Source organism: Lutra lutra, chromosome 3 (genome assembly GCF_902655055.1).
Source record: "Lutra lutra chromosome 3, mLutLut1.2, whole genome shotgun sequence".
Lineage (NCBI taxonomy): Eukaryota > Metazoa > Chordata > Mammalia > Carnivora > Mustelidae > Lutra > Lutra lutra.
This window is the reverse complement of record NC_062280.1, coordinates 133,085,745-133,111,798: the sequence shown is the minus strand read 5'-3', so window position 1 is coordinate 133,111,798 and position 26,054 is coordinate 133,085,745.

Below are 26,054 nucleotides of genomic sequence, written 5' to 3'. Positions count from 1 at the left end.
GAAAAGTGTTTAGTAAACATATCAAATGCTTGTTAGGGTCCAGGCAAGGCAAACTGACCCTATGAAGTCCTTCCCTTCTGGACTTCCAGTCTCTAGAGATGACACTAGCCTATTCAGACAATAGAACAGATGAATGAAGAGAAAATCATGCAGTCATATGAAGACACAAGGCTGAGTGGGTGCTAGTCTTTAAAGTCCTTAGTAACAGCTTTGATCATCTGTCTTTAAAGGCCTCAGTGGAAGTCCCTGCCTCCTCCCCATCTCAGCAGTTAAGAGGCATCCATATGTAGAGCACTGAGTGCCCCAAGGAAAAGGACCAGGACCTATTTTAACCTGCTGGCTAACATATACTACCTCAGGGCCTCTGCCAACAACCCCTGGAATCAGATTTTATCTTTCTGAGCTATTTCAAATGCATACCTCTAGTTATAACATCAGTGGAAATGTTCTCCTTTAATCGGAGGTGGCCTGAGGCTACAGGCTGCAGCTTTGTTTTAATCCTTCCCTTCAAAACATATGTAAGATGTTAAGAAATGATCTATAGAGAATATGATGAATTTTGAGAGAGAGAAAAAGGTTTAACGGGAAAATCTGTGTTATACATGCTCACATTTAACAGGGAACTTGAAACAGGTTAACATATTGGAATGTTGTAAAACAGTATAACATATAAGAACTAAAAAAGAGAGGGCAGAATAATACAGAATATTATTAATAATAATAACCCAACATTCTTCAGAGTACTCTGTACCTTCCCAAGAGAAACAGAATGGAATTGAAGGTGGAGGAGAGAAACATCAGTAGTTGTACAACTTATCCTCCTGCACATCGAACATCTTAATATATAAGAACAAATATAGAGGAATAAAAATGATCCGGACAAAAGTAGGGGGAGAATTTTAAATTATTTTTTAAAAAAGACTTCAATAAAGAGAATGAACTTGAATTTACAATTTAAACATTTAATTTTAATTTTTTATCCTCAAAATCACCCTCGGGATAGGTTATAGTAAACCGATTTTACAGAAAAGGAAACTGAGTCTCTGAGACTTAACTTGACTGAAGTCTGACTCAGCAATTTTGCTTCCAGTTTCCTGTCCTACCAAGAGAAATACTGGCACATGTGCAGAAAGATGTATGCACAAGCGTATTTATGGCAACATTATTATATCAAAAATTCAAAATAAATTTCCATGTATAAGAAAGTGATTAATGGCATATTGTAATTATTAATTAATGGCATTTCTTGGAAATACTATTTAGCTATGTATTTTTTTAATTGCAGCAAATGCACTTATAATGAATTAGAAACCTCTTCAAGTCATACTAAATAAAAAACATTGCTGAACACTATTATTATTAGTAGTAGTATTCCATTTATATTAAAGATTTTTCTTCATCTGTTTTTATCTGTACATATATGTATACAGATGCTTATAAAAACTATAAAAGGATACATGCCAAAATTTCAATATAAAGGCAAAATAAAGTGCCTCCTTCAACCAATACCTCCCATATCATCTGAAGATCCCCCTTCTTTTCCCAGAGAAAGCCATTTCCTGTATATATTTCTATATTGTTTGAATTTTTTTCAGTGAGAATATATTCATGATTCCTTGTATAATTATTAAAAGAAAGTTTGTTTTTTAAAACCATATGATCCTTTGCAGATATAACATGCTGCTATGATATTACTTTTGCACAGGAAACATCTGCTACTTTGCAAAAGCCTGGAAATAAATTGGCCTTTCTTTTTTGCCTTTTTTTAATGTCAGCAATAGCAGCAAATTCCTATGGGACACTTAGCAAAACAGATTACCCTACGTGCTTGCTTCTGAGGGATGGAGAGACTTAGTATGCACTAGAGACATGGACAGAATTGCTGGGTCACCTACAAGCAGTATTTAACATCTGTAGGCAATGTAAGGTCTCATTGCATGATATCCTCAACAGCAGCTGGCCTGCCAGTGCCAAAATTATATTTAATGCAAGTCCGCCTCACCAGTCTAGACATAGGAAGGGACAGATGAGAGCAGGATCCTTAAGCAGCCTTCATATCCTGAGCTGAAATAAAATGACCATTAAAAGGCAGAGCCAAAAGGACATATTGAAGTCATTAGCAGAGCTAGCAGAAAGTAGTCTATATCTGAATTAATAACATGAAGAAAACCTGTTCCTTTGCAAATTTTAATGAATGCCAAAATTCTGTCTCTTGTATGTTTCTCACTTGATTCCCCCACCACTGTGGCAAACAGTGTAGGCAGTAATGATATTTCCTTAGGAGAGGAAACTGAGACCCAAAAAGGAAAGATGATTGACTCAAGAATCCAGTCAGTGAAGGGGCTGGGGCTAACCACCCTTCAAGTGATTTCTGGGCACAGCAGTTACATGGCCTGAGAGGCCGAACCCCATACACCCACCAAGCTCAGGTAGGCATTAAAGAAGCCAAGGTATTCCTTCTCCTGGCAGGCTCAGCAGGCTTAGAGCATTCCTTTCAATCCTACTCAGCATTCTTTCAATAACAGCTCCAGTATTGACATCCATAGACCAGGACAAGAAAATGTGGATGTCCATGTCCATGCAATCACAGACAAAACACATTTTCCTCATGAAATATAACACATATATATATTTATATATACACATATAAAATTTTTTAAAACTTGGATGTGCTCTTAGACTCTCTCTGCCCCCTTCTTTCTTTGTTTTAGAAAAGAAATCTCTTTACAAAAAAATCTCAAAAACCTTATTGAGGAAGATTGTACTTTGGAAATTGTTTTTTGTTTTTTTTTGTTTTTGGTTTTTTTTTATTGTTGTTGTTAAATTTTGTTTCCATATGGAAGCACAGCTTTTGATATAATATTATGTACTCTTAAATTAATAATAAAAGAACATCCAGAAAGATAGGCTGATGGCAGAATGCCCAAATTAGCTTAAGAGAAATACAAGCCAACTGACAAAAGGAATAGAGGGCAGCTGGGGAAGGACAGAAAACCAAACAGACATAGCAGACAGCATGGAAACAGGTCTGCTTTCCTAAACTAACCATCAGTTCTGTGATCATAACAAGCATAGAGGGTGAAGATGATTTTGTTCACACAATATAGGATCTCCTTTTCTTGGTGGTCCATTCTGTCACCATCCAGGAAGACACAGAAAATAAGGTTTTCAGAGTGTCGTGAGATCACACTTCTGGATGCAGCAAAAGCTTGATTTGCCCCATCTGCCTTCACTCTTATTTTTTACCCCTGTGACCTTAGTTTAATCACTTACTTTTTTGAACCTCTTCCTTCTCTATACAATAGAGAGCATCACTCTGACCAACTCATGGAGCTGTTGTAAAGATGCAAATGCTGTCTGTGCAGTAAAGCACAACACAAATGAAGTATTCTGATTCACACAACATTACCTTGTGGATGAGAGAAATATTAAATGGATTTAATCAGGGTTAAACAAACAGAGCAAAGAAGGAAAGCTAAGACTATTTAAAGAACAAAAAAAGGATAGGTAGTGATATTTTCTTTTACTAATATAAAAAAAGCAATAATAATTATTAAAGCTATAAATTGAGAATCAAATGCTACACAGGTGGTTTGGATACTTTATTCTTAGTATGAATCATGATATGATAAACAATGCTGGTAAATAACATGTGGCTATTTTTACAAGTTGGTTTTTCTTTCACTCAACAAATTTTTATTGAGGACCCACCAAGCACTGGACCTCTGCTAGGGTGTATGAGGATAAATACTGTGGGGAAAAAAAATAAAGAGGTAACATAATAGTCCAAGGTGTCAGTAGAGGGCAGGGGAGGACATCTTCTTTAAAAAAAAGTGGTCAGGGGTGGCTGCCTAGAAGAAGCAGTATTTGAGCCGAGAGCTGAAAATGAAAATGACCCTTTGCAGAACTGAGATTAGAGCATTTCAGGCAGAGAGAACAGCAGATTTAGAAGGCATGAGGATAGGAAAGGACTTCACATAGTTGAGAAACTGAAAGAAGCCCAGTGTGGCTGGAGTCTAGTTGCAACATATAATCATCTTGCAAAGCACACTTTGTCAACCTCATAGATGCCATGAAAATTTAAACAGCATCATACTGTACTGGGAAAGGAGCAGAAATGTTTTGTCTTATCATGGACAGTGGGGACTTGGGGATTTGTTCACCCACCCACAGATATGGACACATGATGAATGGGTTCATCTGGAGCATAGCACTCTACATTATCTGCCTTAGCCCACATTTATCAATGTTAAAGCAGTTGATGTCCTGTATTTTCTGTACAGATCAAAATAGCATCAACTAAAAAGAGAAAGTGGATACATCTTTCATTCATTGTTATAAGAGACTTGGATGATCTCTCTGGCCAATGAAATACTCTCCACTTATCAGAGTTTTGCATAAGTTGTGATTTTTATTTAATCAGTAAGATAGAAGAGTAATTAAATGTAATTTTAAAAGAAGACCTTTAGAGGATTGCTGTGGCAGCTTCTAAAAACCCTTTGGAATTAAATCAGTCTATGAACAAATATTTGTTTCTACTATACCATGCACTGTGGAAAATGCAAAGTAACAAAAGACAAAGCTACTTCCCTTGAGGAATTTACAACTTACCTGTGGAGAACAGATGTATTGAAAATAGAAACTTAACAAGGAATTGTATTTCATGAAATACAGTTTGCTTTTGTATAGCTTAGACTACTGTAGGAGTCCAGGAAAAAAAAACAAAAACAATAATCATTTAGGGCTGATGTTAATCACATGAAGTTTCATTATACCTGGTGAATGAATGATAATCAATAAATGCTTTGTTGAATAAATAAGTGAGGTATATTTTAGTTTTGATTGCAAGGATATGTGGAAAATGAGTTGGCAATGAGAAATGGAGGGTCTTAAGGCAAGGGGACCAGCAGGATCTTATGCATAGGTGGGAATAAATATGACATATAGAAGGCTGGAGGTAGGCTGGCTATGTGAAGGTAAATGGTACCAGCTGACATAGGATTTTGATCAACAAAATAAAAATTTTGGATTTGATTCAAGAAGTAGTTTTAGGTTCCTGAGAGAGGAACACGATTAAACAATGTTTTAGGGAAATTACTCTAATAGTTGTGTTCAAGGGAAAAGAAACAGAAGACAAAATGTCTAGCTACAAATTACATAGACATTTTTAGAATAACACTATAAAAAATAAATCCATAAATACCTAAAGTTATACATAAGTTAAAGACCTTGTACATGCATATACGATAATAGTAAGAGGATGAATGATGAGGTTATCATTAGAGTCTCTTGTAACACATTTGGAAAACTCAAAGTGTGCCCCTCTGTCTGGAATACTCCCTTCCTATGGCTTGCACATGCACATGTCATGTACATTCCTGCTTGAGAACATTTACTCTTGCTATTCCTTCTACCTGAAATGTTCTTCCCCAAATACCTGAATGGCTCATTCCTTCATTCCCTTCAGTCCTCTATTCAAATATCACCTCCTCAATGGGCCTTTCTAGACTACACTGTTAGAATTTGCAGCCATCTGGAACACTTTACTTCCTCTTCTGCTTTATTCTACTTCATAGAGCTCATTCATTTATTATAATCTCATGTTTTATATATTTTACTTGTTTATTAGCCATTTTCTCCAATTAGAATATTATCTTTATGAAGTGAGGGACTTTCATCTGTTTTGTTCATTATTACATCTCCAATGTCTGGAACATAGTAAAGAATTAATAAATTCATTAATAAATTGGATGAATGAATTGGTCTCAAACATGTCTTCTATTTAGATGGGGGTATCAAAAAATAGAATTATTCCTTCCAATATACTCAAATGTATAAAAATCTACTGCCAGACTTATGACTAAGAGAAGCTACCATATCAAAGCACATGCTGTCCTTTTAAAACTAGACAATAGACTGAGACTCACCAGTATAAATTGGCCAACAACCTGAACTGTCTTAATTGAAATGAATTAAGCAGGTAAGTGCTACTTTCATCCCTGGCTAGAGACTAATTGATTTTAGAAATAAAACAAAAACTTCTCTCTCTCTCTAAGCTTTAAGTTGTCTGGGACTAGTAATCTTTGTGAGTGCAAAAATGTTCAGTGTCTCATGTACTAGCATCATTTGTTAACTCCTTAACATGTGGGAAAAAATGAACTTTCATTTCATAAACGTAAATTCCTGGCAACATTGTACTGACCTGTCAATCAATTGGAAATACTTCTTGAATGCTTCCATGTAGGTCATTGTCCAATGTACTATCTCTTGGTATGTCTCATGAAACCAAACCACAGGCTGGTTCCACTTCAAGCAGTTCACTTCCCTAGGCTATCTTGTTCAATATGGGAGCCACTCACCACATGTGATAATTTAAATTTAAATAAATTAAACTAAATTAAAAGTTTACTTCCAGACATGTTGCTGGCCAACATGGAATAAAAAGAAAGTTGATTTATTGCCCCCATTTGAAACATAAAATGGGCAAAATGTATGAAACAACGATTTTTAAGACACTGGAAAATTCAAGTGAGAAGATAGCATAATAACATCTTTAAGGTGCTAAAAGAAAAAAAAAACTGGCCAACATAGAGTTTTATACACAGCAATAATACCTTTCAAAAAAATGAAGGGACAATAAAGTCTTTTCAACATACAAAAGTTGAATGAATTCATCTTTGGCCTACCTACACTATTAGAAGTGTAAATGAAAGAAATGTTAAGGCAAATTATTCAAAAGGAAATTGACACCAGATTGAAACATAAATGTCACAAAGTAATGAAGAACACTAGAAATGGTAATTAGAAGGGTAAATATATGGTTTTTTTCTTATTATTTAAATATCCTTAAAGATAATTGGCTTTCTAGGGGCGCCTGGGTGGCTCAGTGGGTTAAAGCCTCTGCCTTCGGCTCAGGTCATGATCCCAGGGTCCTGGGATTGAGCCCCGCATCGGGCTGTCTGCTCAGCAGGGAGCCTGCTTCCTCCTCTCTCTGCCTGCCTCTCTGCCTACTTGTAATCTCTGTCTGTGAAATAAATAAATAAAATCTTAAAAAAATAAAAAAGATAACTGGCTTTCTAAATAAAAATAATAAGGATGCAATGCAGGGTTAATATATGTAATTTGAAAATGTATGCCAACAATAGTACAAAGTATGGGAGTGAAGGAAAGGATGTATATATTTTGTAAGTCTTTTTTACTATTGTGATAAATCATATAATCTTACTTGAGGCTAGAATGTGACAAGTAAACTATGTGTACTGTAGATTACAATAGAACATCTAAAAATACAAAACAAAGAAACTACTATTTAAACAACAATGGAGAGAAAATGAAATAATAAAAATATACACACTGGGGCGCCTGGGTGGCTCAGTGGGTTAAAGCCTCTGCCTTCGGCTCAGGTCATGATCCCAGAGTCCTGGGATCGAGCCCCGCATCGGGCTCTCTGCTCGGCAGGGAGCCTGCTTCCTCCTCTCTCTCTCTGCCTGCCTCTCTGCCTACTTGTGATTTCTGTCTGTCAAATAAATAAAAATCTTTAAAAAAAATAAAAAATAAATAAAAAATAAAAATATACACAATTAATCCAAAAAGAGAAAGAAAAAGAAAAAAAGGAAACAGCAGATAAGACATGGAAAATTAATAGCAAAATAATAGATGTACTCCTAATCAAATCTATAATTACATTAAGTGGAAATGGTGTGAACATCCCAATTAAGCTACCAAGATTACCAAAATAAAAAAAAACAAGACCTCACTATATGCTGTGTATAAGAAAAACACTTTAACTATATAGACACAGATAAGTTAAAAGTAAAAGAATGTGAAAGGATATATTATTTTATACTTGATTAATATAATCAAGTACACTAATGAATACTAATGAAACCTAGGGTGGCTATGTTAATATCAGATAAAGTAGATTTTGGAATAAAGAACATTACCAGAGATAAAAATGGTCTGTTCATAAAAAACAAGTGGTCAATTTATTAAGATGATCTAAGAATCCTAAATGTCTATGCACTTAGTAACAGAGCTCCAAAATACATGAACTGATAGAATTGGAAGGAAAACTGAAGAAATTCATAGTTACAGTTAGAGATGAGAGTGAAAAAATAAGAAAAAAATCAACAAAACCAGAAGATTCTTCTAGAAGATCAATAAAATTGATGACTGCTTATCCAAACTAATCATGGAAAAAAAGAAGAACACACATTACTAATAAAGGAATAAGAATTGTGATATCACTACAGATTCTACAGATATTAAAAGGTTAATAGAAGAATATTTGGGGTTTTAAATTTTTTAAGGATTTTATTTTATTTTATATCCAATGAACATACAATACTATATTAGTTTCAGGTGTACAATATAGTGACTCAACTAGAAGAATATTTTGTACAAATTTATGCCAATAAATTTGACAACTCAAATAAAATGGACAAATCTCTTGAAAGACACAAATCTTCAGAGTTTATTCGAGAATAAACAACATGAAAGCTCAATATCTATTGAAGAAATTCAATTTATAAGTTAAAACTTCCCCACAAAGAAAACTTTAGGCCTTGATAGTTTCACTGGTAAATTCTACCAAACCTTTACGGAAGAAATAAAACAGATGGACACAGGGGAGGGGAAAGAAAAACAAAATAAAATAAAAATGGATAAGGAGACGGGGCGCCTGGGTGGCTCAGTGGGTTAAGCCGCTGCCTTCGGCTCAGGTCATGATCTCAGAGTCCTGGGATGGAGCCCCGCATCGGGCTCTCTGCTCAGCAGGGAGCCTGCTTCCTCCTCTCTCTGCCTGCCTCTCTGCCTGCTTGTGATCTCTCTGTCAAATAAATAAATAAAATCTTTAAAAAAAAATGGATAAGGAGACAAACAAGAGATTCAACTATAGAGAGCAAACTAAAGCTTGCTGGAAGGAAAATGGTCAGGGAATGGGGTAAATAGGTGATGGGCATTAAGGAGAGCACTTACTGTAATGAGCACTGGGTATTATATGTAAGTAATGAATCACTAGATTCTACTCCTGAAACTAATACTATACTATATGTAAACTAACTTGAGTTTAAATAAAATATTGGAGGAAAAAAAATTTAAAAAACCTTTAAGGAAGAAATACTACCAATATTACACAATTTTATTTTTCGAATTTGAGAAAGATGTACTTCTCAGCTCATTCTATGAAACCAGCATTACACTGATACTAAAACCAGGCAAAGGCATTATTTAAAAGAGAGAGAGAGAAAGAAAGAAACCAGGAAAAAAAGAAAGAAAACTTCATGAACACAGATACAAAAATTCTAAACAAAATTTAACAAGTAGAATATATTAAAAATACATTATGACCAAGTGAGGTTTATTTTAACATTTAAAATTAATGTAATTCATATATTAATAAACTAGGGGTGCCTGAGTGGCTCAGTTGGTTAAGTGTCTGACTCCTGATTTTGGCTCAGGTCCTGATCTCAGGGTTATGAAATCAAGCCTTGCTTGGGCTCTGCACTGGGCATGAAGCCTGCGTAAGATTATCTCTCCCTCAGATATTTGCAAATGACATATCAGATAAAGGGCTAGTGTCCAAAATCTATAAAGAACTTAGCAAACTCAACACCCAAAGAACAAATAATCCAATCAAGAAATGGGCAGAGGACATGAACAGACATTTCTGCAAAGAAGACATCCAGATGGCCAACAGACACATGAAAAAGTGCTCCACATCACTCGGCATCAGGGAAATACAAATCAAAACCACCATGAGATATCACCTCACACCAGTCAGAATGGCTAAAATTCACAAGTCAGGAAATGACAGATGCTGGCAAGGATGCGGAGAAAGGGGAACCCTCTTACACTGTTGGTGGGAATGCAAGCTGGTGCAACCACTCTGGAAAACAGCATGGAGGTTCCTCAAAATGTTGAAAATAGAACTACCCTATGACCCAGCAATTGCACTGCTGGGTATTTACCCTAAAGATACAAACATAGTGATCCAAAGGGGTACGTGCACCCGAATGTTTATAGCAGCAATGTCTACAATAGCCAAACTATGGAAAGAACCTAGATGTCCATCAACAGACGAATGGATAAAGAAGATGTGGTATATATACACAATGGAATACTACGCAGCCATCAAAAGAAATGAAATCTTGCCATTTGCGACGACGTGGATGGAACTAGAGGGTATCATGCTTAGCGAAATAAGTCAATCGGAGAAAGACAACTATCATATGATCTCCCTGATATGAGGGAGAGGAGATGCAACATGGGGGGTTAAGGGGGTAGGAGAAGAGTAAATGAAACAAGATGGAATTGGGAGGGAGACAAACCATAAGTGACTCTTAATCTCACAAAACAAACTGAGGGTTGATGGGGGGAGGGGGGTTGGGATGGGGGTGGGATTATGGACACTGGGGAGGGTATGTGCTATGGTGAGTGCTGTGAAGTGTGTAAACCTGGTGATTCACAGACCTGTACCCCTGGGGATAAAAATATATTATATGTTTATAAAAAATAAAATTAATAAAAAAATAAATTAAAAAAAAGATTATCTCTCCCTCTCCCTCTGCTCCTCAAAATTAATAATATTTATTAATAAATATTATGCATTTATTAATAAGTAAATAAATAAATAAAAACACATGATGATTTCAGTAGATGCATAAAACCATTTGACAAAATTGAACATCCATTCCTGATAAAACTCTTAGGAAACTAGGAATAGAAAGGAATTTTCTCATTATAAGGGACATCTGTGAAAAATTTACAACTAGTATCATATTTAATGGAGAAAAACTGAGCACTTTCCCCTTAAGATTAGAAACGAGACAGGCATTCTACTCATTACTTCTACATTGAACTGAAGGTTCTAGTCATTGCCATAACATAAGAAAAAGAAAGAAAAGGCATCAAGATTGGAAAGGAAGAATTAAACTATCTTGATTTGCATAAACATGAATATGTAGAAAACCTAATGGAATGTCTAATCCTGTTTCAGGATATAGGATTAATTTACAAAAACTAAATATATTTCTAGTCTAGCAATGAATAATTCAAAATTGAAATAAAAAATACAAGGCTGTTTACAATTGCATCAAAAAATATTAAAGATAAATCTGACAAAAGATATGAATGACACTGAGGACCACAAAGTATTGCTAGAAGAAAATAAAGAAAACCCAAATAAATGGAATTATAACATATCTGTACCAAGAGGCTAAATTTTAAGATGTAAATTCTTAATAATATGTAAATTCTTTTTTTTTTAATAAAGATGTTTATTTATTTATTTGACAGACAGAGATCACAAGTAGGCAGAGGCAGGCAGGGAGAGAGAGGGAAGCAGGCTCCCTGCTGAACAGAGAGCCCGATGCGGGACTCGATCCCAGGACCCTGAGATCATGACCTGAGCTGAAGGCAGAGGCTTAAGCCACTGAGCCACCCAGGCGCCCCTAATAATGTGTAAATTCTTAATAATATATATGTTGATATATTGAGTTGATTGATCTATAGAGTCAACACAATTACAATAAAAATCTCAGGAGGCTTTCTAAAAATAGAAATTGACATAATTTCTAAAACTCATGTGGAAATGCAAATGACCTAGAATAATCAACAATGTTGAAAAAGAAGAGTGGGACACCTGGGTTGTTATGTGTCGGCCTTATCTCAGGTCATGATCCCAGGGTCCTGGGGTCAAGGCCCCTAGGGGGCTCCTGCTCAGTAGAAAGCCTGCTTCTCCCTCTCCCACTTCCCCTGCTTGTTCCCCTGTGTTCCTTCTCTTGCTGTGTCTCCCTCTGTCAAACAAATAAATAAAACCTTTTAGAAAGAAAAAAAGGGGCGCTTGGGTGGCTCAGTGGGTTAAAGCCTCTGCCTTCGGCTCAGGTCATGATCCCACAGTCCTGGGATCGAGCCCCACATCGGGTTCTCTGCTCAGCAGGGAGCCTGCTTCCTCCTTTCTCTCTGCCTGCTTCTCTGCCTACTTGTGATCTCTGTCTGTCAAATAAATAAATAAAAATCTTAAAAAAAAAAAAAGAAAGAAAAGAAAAAAAAAGAGCAAAGTTGGAGAGCTAACAGTACATAATTTTAAGAGTTATTATAAAGCTATAGTAATTAGAACAGGATGGTTTTGGCATAATAGGCAAATAGATCAATGAGGCAGAATAGAATTCAGAAATAAATCCACACATATATATAAAGCTGACTTTTTACAAAGTTTCAAAAGCAATGCAGTAGAAAATGAATAGTCTTTAAACAAATGGTGCTGGGAAAATTAAAAAAAAAAGAAAAGAAAAAGAACTTGGATCTGTTAACACAAAATGGGTAATAGACTTAAATGTAAAATCTAGAACTTGAAAATTTCTAAAAAGTGCATGGGAGGACATCTTTGCAACTTTAAGTTAAGCAAAGATTTCTTAGAACAATAAAAACATAGTCCATTAAAAATGTTTTTAATTGGGCTTTCTGCAAATTAAAAACTTCTGTTCTTCAAAAGATGCATTAAGACTGTGGACTCTGAGAAACAAACTGAGGGTTTTGGGAGGGGTGGGGGGTTGGGAGAGCCTGGGGGTGGGTATTAAGGAGGGCATGTATTACATGGAACACTGGGTGTGCTGCATAAACAATGAATCTTGGAACACTGAAAAAATAAAATTAAATTTTAAAAAAATGAAAAGGCATGAAACTAAGATAAATTGTTGCAGAGCATATCTGATAAAGTACTTATATCAAGAATAGAGAACTCTCAAAACTTAACAATAAGAAAACAACCCAGAGGGGCGCCTGGGTGGCTCAGTGGGTTGGGCCGCTGCCTTCGGCTCAGGTCATGATCTCAGAGTCCTGGGATCGAGCCCCGCATCGGGCTCTCTGCTCAGCGGGGAGCCTGCTTCCTCCTCTCTCTCTGCCTGCCTCTCTGCCTGCTTGTGATCTCTCTCTGTCAAATAAATAAATAAAATCTTTAAAAAAAAAAAAAGAAAAGAAAACAACCCAGAAATAATGGGGAAAACATCCAAACAGACACTTCACCAAAGATACACAAATGGCAAGTAAGCACATGAAAAGGTGCTTAATACAATCATTCACTAGGTTAAATGCAAATTAAAGCCACAATGAGATATCAGTACATATCTATTAGAATGGCCAAAGTTAAAAAGATTAGACACACCAACTAAAGTGAGAATGTGATGAGATTAGAAGTCTCGTAAACAGCAGGTAAAAAACAGGTTGCCAATTTCTTTAAAATTTAAACATATATCTACAATATGGTGTAGCCAATCCAGTCTTAGGCTTTTACTCAAGAGAACTAAAATCATCTGTCCATTCAACAACTTTTACATGAATGTCCGTGGCTTTATGTGTAATAGACACTGGAAAAAGTCCAGGTGTCCATCAACAGGTGAATAGACAAACTGTGGTATATCCATACAATGGAATACTGCTCTGCCATAAAAATAAACCCTCGATATATGTTACAACATGGATAAAATTGGAAAAAAAAAAAAAAAAAGCCAGCCCGACCAAAAAGAGCACATTTTTTATTATTCCATTTACATAAAATTCTAAAAGACACAGACTAACCCTTAGTTTATTAAACAGATTAGTGGGGGCTTAAAGATGGAGTAGGGGAATGGAAGAATTTAAAAAGGTTAAAAGTTTACAAGGAAACTTTTAGGGGTGATGGGTATATTCATTATCTTAATTAGGTCATGTTTTCATGTGTGTATTCATATGTCAAAACTTACCAAATTATACACTGAAGAATGTGTCATTTATTGTGTGCCTATTATACTTCAATAAAAATTTTTGTAAACATTAGTTCCCAGTCACACTACCCACATTGCAAGTTCTCAGTAGTCACATGTAGCTAGTGATTTCCATATTGGATAGTGCTGACATAGAACGTTTTCACTGCCACAGAAAGTTCAATTGGAGAGTGCTGCCCTAGGGTCTTGGGAACAGAGTGGAGCAGGTGAAGAAGGGAACCTGAAAAGAGGGGACCTTATATCTGCAAACAAATGTTGTGCAGCTTGGCAATCTTACAACGAAGTTGAGTAACGTGAGTTACAGTAAGTCAGATTCAGGACTTCTGGTCCCTTCTATAATTTCTCAGAACCCCCAAATCAGCATTTATAACAAATACTGTTGGTCTCTCAAGTAGCTAAAAGTACAGCTATCCCAACCGCTGCAGAATTAGGCAAGATTTATTAAGATAAAACTCCATTACTTCAGAGATTGTAAGATGGATACAGGAAGAATGTGGAGTCCTGAGATCTAAGGAAAGAATTAAACTCCACAGGGCGCCTGGGTGGCTCAGTTGGTTAGGCGACTGCTTTCAGCTCAGGTCATGATCCTGGAGTCCCGGGATCGAGTCCCGCATCGGGCTCCCAGCTCCATGGGGAGTCTGCTTCTCTCTGACCTTCTCCTCGCTCATACTCTCTCTCACTGTCTCTCTCTCAAATAAATAATAAAAATAAAATATTTAAAAAAAAAGAATTAAACTCCACAAATTGATAGCTTTGGGAGATACAGCTTAAGAAACACAGTTGCCAGGCACCTGGGTGGCTCAGTGGGTTAAAGCCTCTGCCTTCGGCTCAGGTCATGATCCCAGGGTCCTGGGATCAAGCCCCACATTGGACTGTCTGCTCAGCAGGGAGCCTGCCTCCCCCTCTCTCTCTGCCTGCCTCTCTGCCTACTTGTGATCTCTGTCTGTCAAATTAAATAAATAAATAAATATCTTAAAAAAAAAAGAAAAGAAAAAAGAAACACTGTTGCCATTAGCACTGTAAATGTATACTGGCACAAAAACATTTACACACTGCCTAAACCAAATTCCCAAGTTTCAAAGACCTTGTACCAGGTGGCACTTGACAATAAACTGACATGCTGAAAGACCAGGAATAGCTCAGCCTTTCGATGTATAAGTGATAAATCTGGATTTCTAGGCTACAGACTTATTTTGATGTATAGTTTGCTTCCTCTCTTCAGTACATCGTACAGATATGCTGTCTGCTTGTCAGTATTTTTTTTTTTTTCCCATTACACCCAACTGTGTAAAGTTTCACTGCAACATTGCTACTTAAGATCTTCCTATTATCACCTATGGTCTGAGAGGTATAGAGTCACGTAAACTCATTTATTTATTCCCTTTCGGAGTGCAGCCTTCTTCCTGAACACTAGCACCTTTAGAACCCCTAAATCACTGCTGTTTACCTTACCATGGCTTCTGTTCTCAACCCATCCAACCCAAGAGCTGAATCACCAATCCTCTGAGGCAGAAGGAAGGGTAAATAATACCTCTGGCTCTAATATGTCCTTCTCAGGAAAAATGCTCACTCTCATTAAGCAATGATAAACATATTTAGATGTAAGAAGCGATGTGGTATAGAAAGGACAAGGTGAAAGGAGGCAGACAAGAACTAGATAATCATGATTTCTGTCCTAATTAACAGAGATAATAAACTTCACAATTAAAGTTCTCAGGTTGACTTAAAGCTCTGAGTCATTAGATAAGAATTCAATTAAAGTATGAGTTCTGTTCCTAAATTTAATGAGGAGATGCTAATGGTGCTGGATTTTGCTACATTTCCTTTCTTGGGAATGTGGATGTGAGAGAACGTGAATGTATTCCTTGTCTCTTCAGAGTCTATTAGAATGCTGGAAACTTGCCTGCATATTAATGGAAGAAGAACATTCTTTGACCCTGTCAACTGAGGTGAAAGCTTTCTCCCTAGCAGGGAGACATTAGGAAAACCTTAGTATATTTTTAACAAATTATTTAAAATTTTAATACTCAAGAGTATTTCTGAATCTTATTACTTATTACTGAAAAGTAGATACAAATTTTTACTCTGTGACTTTACTACTTTCAACAATAGCATAATACACATAATAATTCCTGAGAGGTCTGAGGTAATTTTTTTTTAAATATATGTAACTAACATTTCTTGAATATTTACTAAGTGCTTGGCGTTGTTCCAAACACTTTATATTAATTTACTAAGTTATTATTATTTTTCATTTCAATAAGGAGAAAACTGAGGCATAACAGGTTAAATGACTTGTCCAAATTCACATAGACAGTGGGTGACAGAGCCAGGATAAATTAAATTCTAGTGCTAGGGGCACCTGGGTGGCTCAGCAACTGGCTTCAGCTCAGGTCATGATCCCAGGGTCCTGGGATCCACCCCTGCATCTGGTTCCCTACTCAGCAGGGAGCCTGCTTCTCCCTCCTCCGCTCCCCCTGCTTGTGTTCTCTCTCTCTCTCTCTGTCTGTCAAATAAATAAAAATAAAATCTTTAAAAATATAAATATAAAAAATAAATTCTAGTGCTAGTTAATCTCTACTAAAAATCCAAAATTATCAAAAATTAATATTAGTTGAAGTCCAATTTTAAAAATCCAAGTATTTTTTCTCCAAATATTTGACACAATAGAGACAAAGTTCTTTTTTTCTCAGATATTTACATTACTTGAAATTAAAAATTTAAGAATGCAAGTGATAAAAATATTATATATAGAAAACTACTTCATTTTAGTTCAGAAAAAAATCAATGAGCATGCAAAAAAGACTGGAAATACTCTACAACCTAAATCAGTATATTAAGATGATGGAACTATTGGTAATTTCCCAGTGTTCTGAAATTAAAGTATACATTTAAAATAAGTTTGAAATATTTAAACACTTAAAAAACACTTTAAGGTTTTTGGAAACTTTTTTATTCTACCTAAAATGTTTTTTAAAATCAGATATTAGCTGGAAAGCAGAAGAAACTTTTGACCAACAGATTCAGGAAATAGTTGGAAAGAATTATAAAAAGACTTGGTGTTGGGTGCTTGGGTAGCTCAGTCAGTTAAGCATCTGACTTGATTTCAGCTCAGGTCATGATCTCAGGGTTATGAGATTGAGTCCTCCATTGGGTTCTGTGCTGGGTGTAGAGCATGCTTAAAGTTCTCTCTCTCTCACCTTTGCCTTTCTCTCCATCTACCTCCCCCCAAAAATCTTGGAGAGCCCTACTCTATTCCCAGAGCTCTTCAGGAAATACACAACCTCTTCCACCTGGTTCTAGCAGAGCTAAGACATTCTCTTCTAATACTACAGTTATCTTCCAGTGGCTCTGGACATCAACCAGGGAGAGTCATTTTTACTTTCCATTGGCTCATGTTAAACAACTAATAGAAAAAGAGAAATTGCCTCACTGAAGAATAAATTTGGGCCTCACCTTTTACTCACACTTTGCTCCACTAAATTAAGCTTCTCACGTTATCCAAATAAACCATGTCCTATACTTTTTTTCTTTCTTAAAATACCTTTTGTTCTCTCTCATCTCTACCTTAAATTGTTCTCATCTTCAAATACCCCCTCATATGTCACCTAAACATATGTGAAGTCTTTTCTGCCTGCTCAAGGCAAAGTTACTCCCATACACATTTAGGAACCCTCTGGGTCCAAAATCCAGCCAAGATCCCAGGAGACAATATACCAGAGGGAAACAGAATATGTATAAAATAGTGGGAATCCATGGGCCCCAATCTAGCAGGAACAGAGAAATCAAGAGAAAACAGTCTCTGGAAACCAAATAGCAAGAATGCCAAAGTCTCTGTTAGACAGATAGTCCTAGGAGAAGTGCAGAAGTTATAGGAACAGGGGACCAAAACGTCAACAGGAACAGGAATAGGTTAAAAGGCAAGTCAGTTCAGTTCAAACACACACACACACACACACACACACACACCCCATACCATGACTGTTACACAGATTCTTCAACAGATTCTGACCTGCTACTCACCTTAAAGCCAAGGCCTCAGATTCCTATTGCCTGAACCCCTGATACTGTACCTACCTGACATCTGAGTCTCTGAATCTTACTTCGCTTTCCTCAGACAAAAAAGCTGCCTACACCTCACTTAGCAAGTCTCGTTGTACTGGACCTGGGCCTAGACCAGCTTACTGGTTGAAGGATGCTTAGCCAGTCCCCCTCTGGACCAGCCATGACTTATTTTCTCCAGGGTCCTGTTTTACTCCTTGTGAAAAAATAATACATGTCTGAACGATTTCTCCAAACAGTGTGAAATAAATACATAAAGGAAATAAATCCAGAAGATTCCAAAAATATTTTTGAAGAAGTAAAAATATGTAATCCTCCAGTGACCAAGTTCTGTCACCATGACCAAAATATCTTGCCACTATTCTTGACTCTCCATCTGCTTTGTATCATCTTTTCTTGAAGCCAGTGTTGCAGTAACTTACCAACTTGTCATCCCACCTCCATTTTGACCTTCTTCTGATCCAAGGGTCTAATGGTTCAGATGCTTATGGAGAAGAAAGAAGAAACACAAATGACAGGGGCAGGGGGTGGGTGCGCTGAGTATAATTACATATGCAAACACTGTACAAATGGTGGGTTGGGGCCAAGGAGAAAACACTTGTGCCATATATAAGGGGACCCACTCCTCAGCTATAGCTTATAGTTTTCTTCCAGAAATGCAGGCCAGCCTTTCTAGAATACCTTATTTTTTAAATTAATAAATAATACAGACTTTTATGTTAAAAAAATAAAATCTGAACCTTGGCTGCCCTTCTTTCTTTTCTTGATGTAATAAATTCCTCCGTATGCCTAAGCTGTTTGAAGTTGAGTTTCTGTCACAAGCAAACCAAGAGTCCTGACTAATATAGCTCTTTAATGAGCTGTTTACATGACTTCCTCCCAAACTCAAGGGTGAGTTCTCAGAGTCAGGGACTGTGGCAGAGTCACTTTTATACCCCTGGTGCAGCACAGGGGCTGGCGCCAAACTAAAATTAATTATTTACAAATGAATGGATAGATGAATAAATATATATTCCTTGAAGACCTAAAAGCAAGGAATAAAAATTCCAAAATAATAGGCAGTAGGAGATTAATTCTTGAAACTGTAGAAAAACCTTACAAACAGGATTTATGTTTCTTACTCAGGCTCCAAGTTCTTTCAGAGAAGGAGGGCTTGCACCTGATTCTTTAAAGACTGATCTACGGGTTGACCCCTCACGAGAGTGGGCAGTCAGCTAACACAAAATGTCAATGTGTTCAAGTAGAATCAACACAAACTTGCATTTCCTTAGGGTACAAATTTACTCAGAGTAAATAGGCACATAATGGCTGAGTCTTTTTAGCTACAAGGACAAAGAAGCTTTAAGAAACAAAACAAAACAGGGGCACCTGGGTGGCTCAGTGGGTTAAAGCCTCTGCCTTTGGCTCTGGTCCTGATCCCAGGGTCCTGGGATTGAGTCCCACATCCGGCTCTCTGCTCAGCAGGGAGCCTGCTTCCACCTCTCTCTCTGCCTGCCTCTCTGCCTACTTGTGATTTCTGTCTGTCAAATAAATAAATAAAATCTTAAAAAAAAAAAAAGAAAGAAACAAAACAAAAATGCTTTTAGGTTACTATTTGAATAATGCCTTGGGTATTAAGATGCAGTTATCCACCTGTGCCATTGTCAGAGGCCACTTCTGTGCCCAGACTTGTTCTTCCATTGTGTTAACATTCATTTATTCATTGCCCACAAGGAAGGGCCTGCTATTCAGATAACTCTGTACAGTTTTGACCTTGAACGGTTACAGCCAGACATGCACAAAGCCTTCTTCCTCTGTATGTGTGAGACAAAATATCTTTTCCATTTCCTTTCCTGAGCCCCAGTTTCCTGCCCTGACACACCAGAACAAATTGACAAGCACCTTTAGAAAGGTGCTGACATACAGCTTGTTATAGTGGGAGGGCAGTTATCAATTATCTGGTTGAAACTTCCTACTTTAAAATGATGAAACCAAGGCCCAGAGAGGATAGCATCCACCTAAGGCCCACAGCTAGTTAATGGCCATGGCTGACCCAGCCTGGCTATTCTCGGTGTAGTCACAAAACTGAAACTCTAGTTCCACAGTTTTGCTGACCTTGAGGTATAAAAAAGCCATTCCTCTAAAGGGCATTTAGATACATTAGCCAAATTGGAGCCATTAGTTTAAAGTGAGCAGCTTTGGTTTTCGGTTCGTGTTATCAGGGTAAACCGAATCTTAAAACCAACCGGCCTTCAAACAGTCAAGTCACGAATTCTCCTTTTCCTGTATTCAATCCATGCTTCAGAACATTGCACTGGGAGGTTGGAAGTCCCCCTGCTCTGCCTGGAGCTCAGAGGCCCTCGTGACTGAGGTAATTCCTGCCCCAGCCTGCTGAACCTTGGGGATGAGAAAACAGAAGATTGCTTTCCAAGCTGAGATTATTTTTCAGCATGCAGAATAGTAAGGACAGCTCCAGGAAGGCTTCAGAGAACTTTATGAAAGCTTTTGTTTGCATGAAGCCCAGAATCATAAGGCCCTGGAAAAGACAAGGCTTCACAGGCACGGTTTGCTTTTTCTTTCAGGATGGGCCAGCTCCCTCCACAAACTTGGGGCGTTCCATTTTCAAAGATGTTATGAACGCTTGTGTTGTAAAATGGTAGCCAGGGAAATGCTATTGTCAGCTAAGTCCTCAAGTTATTATTGCGGAAAAACAAGATTTCTGCTCGCCTACCCTGCTTGTCACTGAATTCTCATCCATCAGTCTGTCATAATGCCTTTGGGGATGCCTGGGCAGCCTTTGCTATAGGAGGGTACTCAAATCAATCCCATCTAATGAATGTCTATCTGAACTGCAAAGACCTATTCCTTGCTCATGTAAGCTGGCTGTTCCCCACCCAGAAGAAAGCTTGCCATTCACTATCTCACCGTAGCCAGGCCAGCCCTGCCCAATTTCATGAAGAAAGATCTTTTCTTCCACATCATGCTCTGTGGTCCTCCTCATCTTCTATCCCGCTGCTTATTATGCCCCTTAAAACGTAGTGACATGTTTTATCAAATTTCGGGGACGCAGAGACTCAATGACATCCTCATAATCCTGTCTCCCCAGCTCTGCTCCCACTATCATGCTAACGTGTCTTTCCTACATATTTTCTCTTTCAAATAATTAGTTAATCTGATCCATAAAATTGGTGTCTCCCAAGTTTGTTGTCTGGGAACCACCTGCCCTTGTTATTTACCTATTACTTTTATTTAAATGGCTGACTTTTAAATGTAAATAATTACTTTAATCAATTACATATGTGAAATTGCTGGTTTGATGTGCTATTTATTTTAATGTATATTAAGGGGGAATATATATGTAAAACTATTTGTTACATATGTAGAACTAGTAAAATAAAAATAATCCCTTAGGGGCACCTGGGTGGCTCAGCCCTTAAGCGTCTGCCTTCGGCCCAGGTCCTGATCCCAGGGTCCTGGGATGGAGCCCCACACTGGGCTCCCTGCTCAGTGGGAAGCCTGCTTCTCCCTTTCCTGCTCTCCCTGCTTGTGTTCCCTCTCTCACTGTGGCTCTCTCTGTCAAATAAATAAATAAAACCTTTTAAAAAAATAATCCCTTAGGATTTATATACTTTTCTGGATGTAGGTATCAGCTTGAAAATAAGAATAAGTATAGAAAGCTGTAAGTTTGTGGGGGGGTTGTTTTGGTTTTTTTTTTTTTTTAATGAAAAGCTGATCGCTATCCAGTGTTAAGCAGGGCTTCTCAAATTGCAGTAAGCCTCAGTGACCTGGGAAGCTTGATGAAACACAGATCCCAATCAGTCCCTAGAGAATCTCAGCCAGGAGGAGTGGACTGGTGTCCCTGGATATTCATTTCTCACAGGTTCCCAGGTGATGGCCTTGCCGCTGGTCTGCAGATCTTATTTAGTGGTGTTGAGGGAAAATGAATCAAGAAAACACCATCCACTTTTAGATTGCCTTGTGTAAAAATACATGAGGTCTAAAAAAAAAAAAAATCTAGGAATAAATTTTTTTTAAAAAGAGAAAATATTTCCCACTCATTATGTATCTACCACACACCTGCTCTATCAAAACAGAACTTTTGGGGCACCTGGGTGGCTCAGTGGGTTAGGCCTCTGCCTTCGGCTCGGGTCATGATCCCAGGCTCCTGGGATCGAGCCCCACATCGGGCTCTCTGCTCAGCGGGCAACCTGCTTCCCTCTCTCTCTCTGTGCCTGCCTCTCTGCCTACTTGTGATCTCTATCTGTCAAATAAATAAATAAAAATCTAAAAAAAAAAAAAAAAAAGAACTTTTTTTTTTTGCATTTAATTTTGAAGTAATATCAAACATAAAGAATAGTTGAAGAGTGCGGGGCGCCTGGGTGGCTCAGTGGGTTAAGCCGCTGCCTTCGGCTCAGGTCATGATCTCGGAGTCCTGGGATGGAGCCCCGCATCGGGCTCTCTGCTCAGCAGGGAGCCTGCTTCCTCCTCTCTCTCTGCCTGCCTCTCTGCCTGCTTGTGATCTCTCTGTCAAATAAATAAATAAAATCTTTAAAAAAAAAAAAATAGTTGAAGAGTGCAAGGAACTGAATAACCTTGACCAAAAATCCCATTCAGATTTCTTCAGCTATCCCAGTGATGTTGCTAGCATCTGATAGCAGAAGGACCCAAACTGAGATCCCATGTTGAATTCAGTTGCAGCATTTCTGTATGCTTCTCAGTGACTGTCTCCTTCCTCCCTTCCTGACTGGTAAGGTTACAGGCAGGGTATTTTGTAGAATGACCTTCAATAGGAGTCGGTCTGACATTTCCTCATATTTTAACTTTGATGTATTGATTAAGAAGTTTCGGGCAGGTTTCCCCACTGTGAAGTTCTATTTCTCCTTAGTAATTATATATCATAGGGAGATATTTTGAGACTATAATAAAATCCCCTTCCCCATCCCACTTTTGCCCACTAGCTTTAACATCATCAATGGTTTTGTTTGTTTGCTTGTTTGCCTGAAGCAATTACTATTATGATGGTTAACAAATGGGGTTTCTTTAATTCTGTCATTCTTTTACATGTACTAATTGGCATTCCCGTGAAGAAGCGTTCTCCTTTTTTAGCCATTTATTTATATCAGTGTAAATTGGTATATTCCTCTATTATTTAATGAATTATAGTCCACTACTGTCGTTACTTATTTGGATGCTCAGGTTGACCCAGACTTGAGTGGCTCAGTGGCTCAGTGCGTTAAGCCTCTGCCTTCAGCCCAGATCATGATCTCAGGGTCCTGGGATCGAGCCCCACATCGGGCTCACTCCTCAGTGGGGAGCCTGCTTCCCCCTCTCTCTCTGCCTGCCTCTCTGCCTACTTGTGATCTCTGTCTCTCTGTCAAATAAATAAATAAAATCTTAAAAAAAAAAGAAGGCTTTTGTGTCTTTTTTACATAGCCCTGGCGTTCTATGAACACTTCTTTACTTTCTGATACAAAAAGGTGTTCTAAGTTCGTCTTGTTCTTTTCCCTGCCCAGCCCTGGAATCAGCCAGTTCTTTAAGGAGTGTTTCTTTCCAGTGTTTCAGTGGAGAGTGCTATTTAGAACCCAAGATGTGTCCATTACTACCAGGGCATCACTGCTACTGGGTTCTTTCTCTGTGTATTATTGTACTGTTTAATTCTAGCCACAGCTCTGAACAGTATTCTAGTTACTACACAATATAGCTTATGTGGGGAAATATGTGGCTTTTGTTTGTATTTTTTTTACTACGGATGTTGCCCAGATCTAGGAAATATATGTACATATATCTACACACACATATGTAAATACATATACATGTACACATTTGGGTGTATACATATGATGTGTGTATATGTGTGTGTGTATATGGACACACACACACACACACGTGCCATGAGTTCACACAGATACACCTGGATTGCACCCCAATGCCACCGGGTTCACTCTAGGTCTCCCCCTTTCTATATCTGCACCTTCTCCAATAGTAAGAAACCTGCTCCATGTGCCACCAGTACATTTACTCATTTGCTTAATCCCCCTCATGGAGCCAATTTCTTGATCCTACCAGGCTGTCTCTTCACAATCTCCTTGTGTCAACCCCAGCCCTGCAAGTGCCCCTTACCCCTAAAATACTCAGCCATGAGGGCTCCAGCCTCTGCCCAATCACCTTTCCACCCTGCTTGAAAGGAAAAAAGGAAGGAAGGCTAACAGGGAGATAGGGAGGGAGGAATAGAGGGAGAGAGGCAGGGAGGGCAAGGCTTTGTCCTATTTACAAATATTCCCCATCTCTCTTTATTATTTTTTTATTTATTTATTTTAGAGAGGGAGAGAAGAGAGAGAGCACAAACATATTTGCATGCGCTTATATGCGGGGAGAAGGGCAGAGGGAGAGGGAGAGAGAGAATCTCAAGCAGACTCCCCACTGAGTGTGGAGCCTGAGCTGGGCTCAGTTTCACAGACCCTGAGACCATGACCTGAGCCAAAATCAAGAGTCCGATGCTTAGCCAACTGAACAACCAGGTGCCCCTCGCCATCTTTTTAATTAGCACCACCACCATCTAGCTGCTCAAAGGAATGCTGGAATCATCCTTGAGTCCTCTCTTTTTCTTGCACCGTTTCTTTCTAACTGTATCTGGAGTCAACCTACTTCTCACCATCTCCTATTCTCAACACCATCTCTCACCTGGATTGCTGCAAAACTCTCAGAAGTGATTTATCCACTTCGCTTCTCATTTCCTTAAAAATATTCATTTTCAGTTTAGCTTCAAACATTAGGATTCTAAAAGTGGATTAAATGTGCCAACAATAAGGAAGTTTAGTATCCTTGCCATGCTAGAAATAAATTGCTTTTCAATGGGAAATACTCTCCAATAAACAGCTTCTTCTTGTGTCTAAATAGCAGACGTAAGCTCTTTTACTATCTTCTCTTTTCAAGATGATGTTTCTTTCTGTTTCAATAGTTCCATACAGTTAGGATAAGAACCTAAAAGTAATGGATCCAAACAATAATACAGCTCCCAAAATGCAACTGAAAAATAATCTGTTCATAGAGTAAAATTAAATGTATGTATCTGTTTTAGGAAGCACATATTAAATATTGCAGGATGTAACCTTTGTTTCTTATGCTTAAGCCCTCTTATTAATGTTTATTTAATTCACTTACTTGTTTTTTCAGTTCAAGTAGTACAATTATATGAAAGGAAAAGAGAAAGGATCATTTATCCAAATAACAGAAGGTCTGTCAATTTCTTATTCTTCCTCAATTGGAGCTCCTTTTATCTCAGAGAGTGGTTTAAAAGTGAGTGCTACTCTGGAATGGAATAGATGGCCAACTTAGGTGGGTAGAACATGCACTTATAATTTCCTTTTTCTGTACAAGCATCTTATTTTTAGTAAAACTCCAGAATGGCTTCCTTCCTCCTCTGAATGGTGTTTCAACATTTGCACTATTAGACTTGTTATCTTACGAAACAGCCCTTCCCAGATAGTATTTATATCTGGCATCATGATGATTGGGATCAGTGTTTAATTAATTATGCATATTAAACATCTGCAATCACACATAGATTCTATTAACCTGCAAGGCTGCTGGGATGCTTACTATTTCAGAAACCTAGAATAGAAAGAGTGCACAGATGTCCCATTTTATTGTATGATTTTCAAAGATAATATTTTAAGTAGTTTTAAAATTTGCTAGAAGCACAATTTGTGAAGTTAGATCAATTTTGCTCTTATACTGACTGAAACAAAAAAAGAAAAGAAAAAAGAAATTTGGGGCTCCTGAAATATAAGTTGAGAGTTGTGTATAATATGAACATAATTCCTTACCACACATACCCCTTGACTTCACCTCAAGATCTAAAAAGTTATTCAAGGAAAGAATAGAGTCTTTCCTGTGAGGGCATTCTAAACTTTGTCAAAATACCAAGTGCTCTTCAGTGGTTATGGCAATGGCTTTCTTATCACGTGCAATTTCTCTGAACAGCCACATAAACCTTTATAAAGTCTTTCAGCAGATATTAAATTGAATCACTGTAATTCCCTGATGTTTTGTCCTCCACGACATAATTGTGCTGAATTATATGATTGTTGTATGTATTAGCAAGTGGCCTCCTTTCAGACCAGGCTAGGACTTGAGCAGACAGAAATTTGAGCATTCATCTGTCCATTGCTGGGAAGAACCAGGTAGAATGAGAAAAACCTTCTTGTAGACATCGAGGATCAGTATCCCATGCCTCTGAGGATAAAGTCTACA